We start from the raw sequence: 7,287 nt of genomic DNA on the forward strand, positions 1-7,287 counted from the left end.
CTCTCAGGCATATCAACCAAAGTCTATACTTGGTTAGCATACATGGAGTCCATTTTGGATTTCATGATGTTGAGCCACTTGTCAGAGTCACTACTCATGACAGCTTTCGAATAGGTCATGGCATCATCATTCTCAATGATGTGGGTTGTATTGTCATACTTAATGACAAACCCATGGTTGAGTGGTACATTATGCACTCTACTCGACTTTCGGAGAGGAGGTGTGTGAAGTGGCAGTGCTTCAACAATGGGCACATCTGGTTGCGAACCATTTGGTGAGTCCTGGATGGAATTGTAGGTTTTGAACTTCTTCAAATTCAACAAACCTCCCACTGCCACCTTCTTGGATAAACTCTTTCTCCAAGAAAATGGCATGCCTACCAACAAACACCTTTTGTTAAGTCAAGTTATAGAAATAGTATCCTATACTCTCCTTGGGATAACCTACAAAACTGTATTTTTCTGATCTAGCATCCAGCTTATGTCCATCAACATTTTTCACATAAGCTGGGTAACCCCAAATCTTAAGATGCTTAAGATTGGATCTTTTACCTTTCCATATTTCATATGGAGTGCTAGAAATTAATTTTGAATGTACTTTATTTAAAATATATGCTGCAACCTCGAGGGTGCATCCCCAAAAAGATAATGGAAGATCGATGAAATACATCATGGACCGCATTATATCTAATAAGATATGATTCCTTCTTTCCATAATTTCATTTAATTATGGAGTATAAGGAGGTGTCGAGAGTATTCCATTTTATTTGAAATAATCGAGAAACTCACTAGATAAGTATTCCATGGACCGTACTATATCTAATAAGGTATGATTCCTCCTTTTCATAATTTTATTTAATTATGGAGTATAAGGAGGTATCGAGAGTATTCTATTTTATTTGAAATAATCGAGAAACTCACTGGATAAGTATTCTCCTCCTCGATCTGATCGAAGAGTTTTAATACTTTTATCAGTTTATTTCTCGACCATTCATTGATACTCTTTAAATTTATCAAAGACTTCGGATTTGTATTTTATTAAATACACATATCCAAACATTGACCTATCATCAGTAAACATGATGAAGTAAGAATATCCATCTCTGACTTGAGTCGATATTGGACTACATACATCAGTATGTATAAGGACCAAAATGTCACTCGCCTTATCCCCATGTCCAATAAATGAAATCTTGATCATTTTTTCCATGAGGCAGGATTCACAAGTTCCATATGATTCATAATCATAAGGATCAAAGAAATTATCTTTGTATAACTTGTTAATCCTTGACTCATTTATATGGGCAAGTCGATAGTGCCAGATGTATGAAACATTCACATCCTCTCTCTTTCTTTTCTTTATATTATCAACATGAAGCACATTATTATTAAGTAAAAGAAATATAAGATCATTATCAATAAAGGCACATCCATAATATTCATTAGAAAAATATATAGAACAACTATTGTTCTTTGTAATTATTTCAAAACCTTGTTCTAATAACAACGGCATAGAAATAATGTTTCTAACAATATTTGAAATATAATAACAAATCTTCAGTTTCATAATTCTATCCGAAGGCAACTTCAAAATCCTGGTTCCTACACCTTCGGCCTGAATGGACTCTCCACTAGCATCGAATAGCTTGAAGTCACCTTTATTCAGATTCTTTATTTTCTGTAGATCCTACAATGATTTGCAAAGGTGTGAGCCACTGGCGGTATCCAATACCCAAGAATTTGAAAATGAAGTAATTAATGATAAATTAGTTTGTATCATATATAAATCTTTAGCAATGCTTGCTGATTTCACGATTGCAAGGTACTCCTTGCAATTTCTTCTTCAGTGGCTTTCTTTGCCACAGTGATAATAAGTACATTTGTCGGAGATTTTCTTCACCTTCTTCTTGGAGATGCTAGCCTTAAGGTTTATCTTTTTCTTAGAATCCTTCTTTGCCTTCTTCTTGCTAATCTTACAACATGAAGGACCTGAGTCTTTTCACCCTTAAAATGATTCTCTGCTATTTTCAACATGTTCAGCAGTTCCAGCAAGCTGATGTTCAGTTTGTTTATGTGATAATTAATGACAAACTAAAAAAAGAAGTCAAGAAGAGATTGCAGGATCAAATCCTGGCTTAGTTCACCATCCATGGTAAAACTCAATTATCCCAAATGAGTGATCAAATCAATCATCTTTAGAACTTGCATTTGCATGGAAGAACCTTTTGTCATTCGAGCATGGAACAACTACTTTGATATCTCATATCGAGTAGTTTGATTTTGTTCTTCATATAGCTCCTTAAGATTAAAGAGAATAGAGGGAACGTCCATGTCTTCATGCTGCCTCTGAAGCTTATTGCTCATGGAGGCAAGCATGATATATTTGACAGTCACACTGTCATCTTTTCACATCTTATATGCAGCCCTATCCTCCTCAAAAGCATCTTCCCCAAGAGAATCTGGAGCAGGTGTATCTAGAATATAGGAGACTTTCTTCTGAGTGAGAATAATTCTCAAGTTCCTGAACCAGTCAACATAGTTAGGTCCAGTCAACTTGTTTGCATCTAGGATACCTCTAAGTAAAAGTGAGGATGCCATAAGTAAAGTTAATCTATAACAATAAGAACATAATATAAGTGGATAACTCATGAAGACATACACAACTAGACCAAAACTTTTATCTAATTGTATTTCTCACTATTTTATCGAACTTCATAGCCCTCAAATATGAAAATTGAAAAATATTCTAATATTTCTTAGTGGGATTGAGATTTTTATTCCTCACAAACATCTTGTAGATAGCACAACAAGCATTCATGAGTTCAAGAGTAGGTAACTCTTTACCAATTATACCTTTACAATTCTCAACATCTTCCATTCTGACCTCTAGATCACATATAGTCTTGTGGATAGTACAACAAACTATAGTGTTTTAGTTAAGTTGACCCTTCAATCTTATATGATCATAGTTAAACAATACTGTCTTTGTGGATAGTACAATAAAGCAACACTATTCAAATATGCCATAAGCATCAATATGCACTTGGTCAACATCATATCAATTTCTATAGTAAGCCTTGTGGATAGCACAACAAGCTCACTAAGATCTTGACATACTCTATCGATCAAGTTTGAAGGAAGGTATTTGTAATGTCTACATCACTAATCAATCTAAGTTCGAAAATAAATAAGACCAAATTAGCTAGGTAAGTAGGTGGGAGGCTCTCCGTAGCTTTTCTAGACACCAACAGAGTTGGCCAGGCCAGCATACAGACCTAATTAGAAAACCACCTACCACACTTTTCTCGATACCAATTGATCTTAAGAATTTGACTTTTGATTAAAAAGTGAATTCTAATATTACAACTTAATATAATTTGACGAGGGACTTTAAGCTGATCTCGGCATATCCTAACTACAATCACATAAAATATGCACTATAAATTATGCAACTTGACATGCTTCTACTATTCTAAATAGCAATCATATGACATGCTAAAATCATATAAGGGTGCAATAGATATCAAAACATATGTCAAGCATATCGAAGAAAAAATAGCAAACTCTAATCACATTAGGCATGCTTTACACCCTTAACAATGCATCAATTTGAGCATCATACAATCATGATAATATAAATTTCAAAATAATCATAAATTAATAATTTAATAACTAAAATTAAATATCATGGCATATATAAAGTCAAAAATAATTTTTGAGTTTAATGGATTGATGCTATAAATCAATGCAAAATTTTTTAGCAAGATATACACAAAAATGATTCTATGCACAAGCATTTGTTTGATCGAATCAGACAAAGATGACTCTAATACCACTATTGAATTTTGGCTATGCAGTAAAAAATAATTTTTAAAAAATTTAAAACAAGCAAATCAATAGCTTTATCAAATAAAACTATCGAGCCGAACCTAAAACCTTAGAATCACTTTGCCGATCACGATCAAAGCAAATTCAAGCATGCAAAGAGATAGAAAATTATAATTTAATAAATATAAAAAAATAGTATATTGGTATTTCCATAAGACCTCAAGGTAGAAGTCCTTCAATGGTGATCCACATGAAAGTTGGCCAAATTCCTTCCCAACCGGTGCGCTGTCGCAGCCTTGTCTTCTCAAGAACACTGCCAGCTTTGAACTTACGTCACGATCGCATCAAAATCCAGTTGCTTTCGATCTTATCACCAAAATGATATCAAGAAGATGCTCTTCAAATATCATACAACTTAAAATTTTATTTTTGACTCCAACATATGAAAAAAACCAAATCCTAGGGTACTCAAGCAACACTTGCTGAAAATCTCACCACCCTTGTAGCAACTTTTGCCACTCAAAATTCTCTCTTTTTTTCTTAAAAATTTTTATTATATTTACCATGCCCCTACTATTGGTCTCAGTCAAAAATAACCATAAGAATCTATATGGGGCATCCCCTATAAATTGGAGACCAGAGGACATCTCATGGGATGAAGGGGTGCCAACCTTTGGTGCTCCAACTTCCCATGCACCAAATAAATTCACCAAGTGAATTTTTGGTAATCCAATTATTTGGAGTAGAAGGACTCTTGGTCTTCTACATGTCATAAAAAATTCAATAAATTTTGGTGAAAAAACTAGGATATCTGATCAAAAATTTAAGGCAATGCATGTTAGTTAAGAGCCTTCTTTAAGAAGGACTCTCCAGTTCACGCACCATAATGTGGTAGGCGGCATTTATTTTTTGCTATGGCTTCTCATGGACGCAGAGAACTCCTTCTCCACTTGAAACTTGTTCAAATTGGATAAGGTTCCAATTTAAATTGACTCAATCCCATTAGGTCAAAGCCAACTAGTCTAGGTTAGTTCAAACACTTTGATCTAAACCAATTTGGAAACTTGAATTAATACAATATGCTAGCATATCAAATTAACCTATAGAATTTATATTAAACTCTAATTAAATTAGACCAAGGCTAAATTTTAAAGTGTGTAACCCATTAAATTTTAAATCTAGCTAGCAATGGACCCAAACTTTTGACGTAACCCTAATCCGATGAGATTAGGTCACCCAAAGAGTCCCAATCAAATTGGACTCTTCCAAATTAATTTCAGAATCAAATTCCTTCAATTCTGATGAGTCCACAAGTCAAGATTGACGATCACATAGGATGTTCGCTCCTCTTATTAAGAGTGACTGATCCCTTATTGATCACTCACAACCTTCATACATACTTCACCATATCTAGAATACCCCACACAAGGATCAAAGAATCAAGCTAGATAGTGAACCAAAATATGGATCCATGTACATAAAGTATCATGGTGACCTCAGGTCTAAGGATCACTTACACAACTCCCACTAGAGAATCATCAGTTGATATATAAATAAGACTCCATCTGATATTCTCTCATAGGTTAATTCAGTGAACTTATTCTCTAATGACCACCCATATCCTTATATTAGTGTCACCACACAAGTGGTTATGAGATCAACCACCCTCATTTTTGAGCATACATAGGATATGCCAGTCTTACCGATATCATTGATCTCCAACTCAATACACCAATGACTAAAAATATTTTAGATTAGGGCTATCAAAGATTTAGGTCTCACTGGTGTGATCTCATCACGGTCCTAAAACTATTGTCCATTATAATCTTAAGAACAACAAGATGCAGCATATAATGAATCAAAAATATCTATTTTATTAAAATAAATATCAATTACATGAGTTTGAAAGATAAATTACAATAAACACCCAATCACATCCCATATGCGATTGGCTTGTAAAGTATTATTCTTTCAATCTCCCACTTGCACTTAAAGCCAATCGCCCCTATACTTGATACCCATACTATCAAGATGATGATCAAACTACTGCATTGATAAGGTCTTAGTGAACAGGTCGGTTATATTGCTCTTGGCGTCAACTCACTCCACGATCACATCACGTCTTTCGACTATCTTCCGAACGAGGTGGAACCATCTTAGGATGTACTTAGATTTATGGTGAGACCTTGGTTCTTTTGCTTGAGCAACTATCCCAATATTATCACAATAAAGGACACTGGTTGTTCAATCCTCAGAACCACACCCAACTCTGTGATGAATTTTTTCATCCAGATGGCTTCTTTAGCAGCTTCACTTGCAGCAATATACTCAGCCTCAGTGATTGAGTCAGCAACCGTTTGCTGTTTGAAACTTTTTTAACTTACTACACCACCATACAGAGTGAACACATACTCGAATATCAATTTTCTATCATCCGGATCAGATTAAAAATTAGAATCGGTATAACCTTTCAATTTTAAATCAGATCCACCATATATCAGAAAAATATCTCTAGTCCTTCTCAAGTACTTGAGTATGTTTTTCACAGCTTTTCAATAATCCTCCCCGAGATCAGTCTGAAGTCTACTTACAATGCCTAAGGCATAGGCAACATCAGGTCTGGTACATAACATAGCATATATTATTGATCCTACAGTCAAAAAATAAGGAATAGAACTCATTCTATTTCTCTCTTCAGGTGTCTTAGGAGACATCTTCTTACAGAATTGTATGCCATGACCTATGGGCAAGTAATCTCTTTTACTTCCCTCCATGTTGAACCTCTTCAACATAAGGTCAATGTACCTAGACTGGGACAAGCCTAGCATCCTATTCGATCTATCCTATAGATCTTAATACCAATTATATAGGCTGCCTCACCCAAGTCTTTCATGAAAAACTTTTATGATAACCAAGTTTTGACTGATTGTAATATCAAGATATCATTTCCAATGAGCAGTATGTCATCCATATGCAAGATCAAGAAGACAATAGCACTCTCACTATTCTTCTTGTACATACAAGGTTTATCCATATTTTTGATGAAGCCAAATGATTTGACTATCTCATCAAAATGGATATTCCAGCTCCTCGATGCTTGCTTTAATCTATAAATGGATCTATTGAGCTTGCATACCAAATTTACTCTCCCACTTGAGATAAATCCCTCTGGCTGAGTCATATAGACTTCTTCCTCAAAGTTTTCATTGAGGAAGGTAGTCTTGACATCTATCTGTCAGATCTCATAGTTATGGTATGCTGCAATAGCAAGCATTATCTGAATAAACTTGAGCATGACTACCGGCAAAAAGATTTCTTCATAATCAAGACCTTATTTTTGTTTGAAATATTTTGCCACAAGCCTGACCTTATAGGTCTCTACCTGGCTATCTGCTCCAATCTTTTTTTTTGAAGACTCATTTGCAGTCTATTGGGGTCATACTCTCAGGCACATCAACCA

This window comes from Elaeis guineensis, chromosome 4, assembly GCF_000442705.2.
Source record: "Elaeis guineensis isolate ETL-2024a chromosome 4, EG11, whole genome shotgun sequence".
Taxonomy (NCBI): Eukaryota; Viridiplantae; Streptophyta; class Magnoliopsida; order Arecales; family Arecaceae; genus Elaeis; species Elaeis guineensis.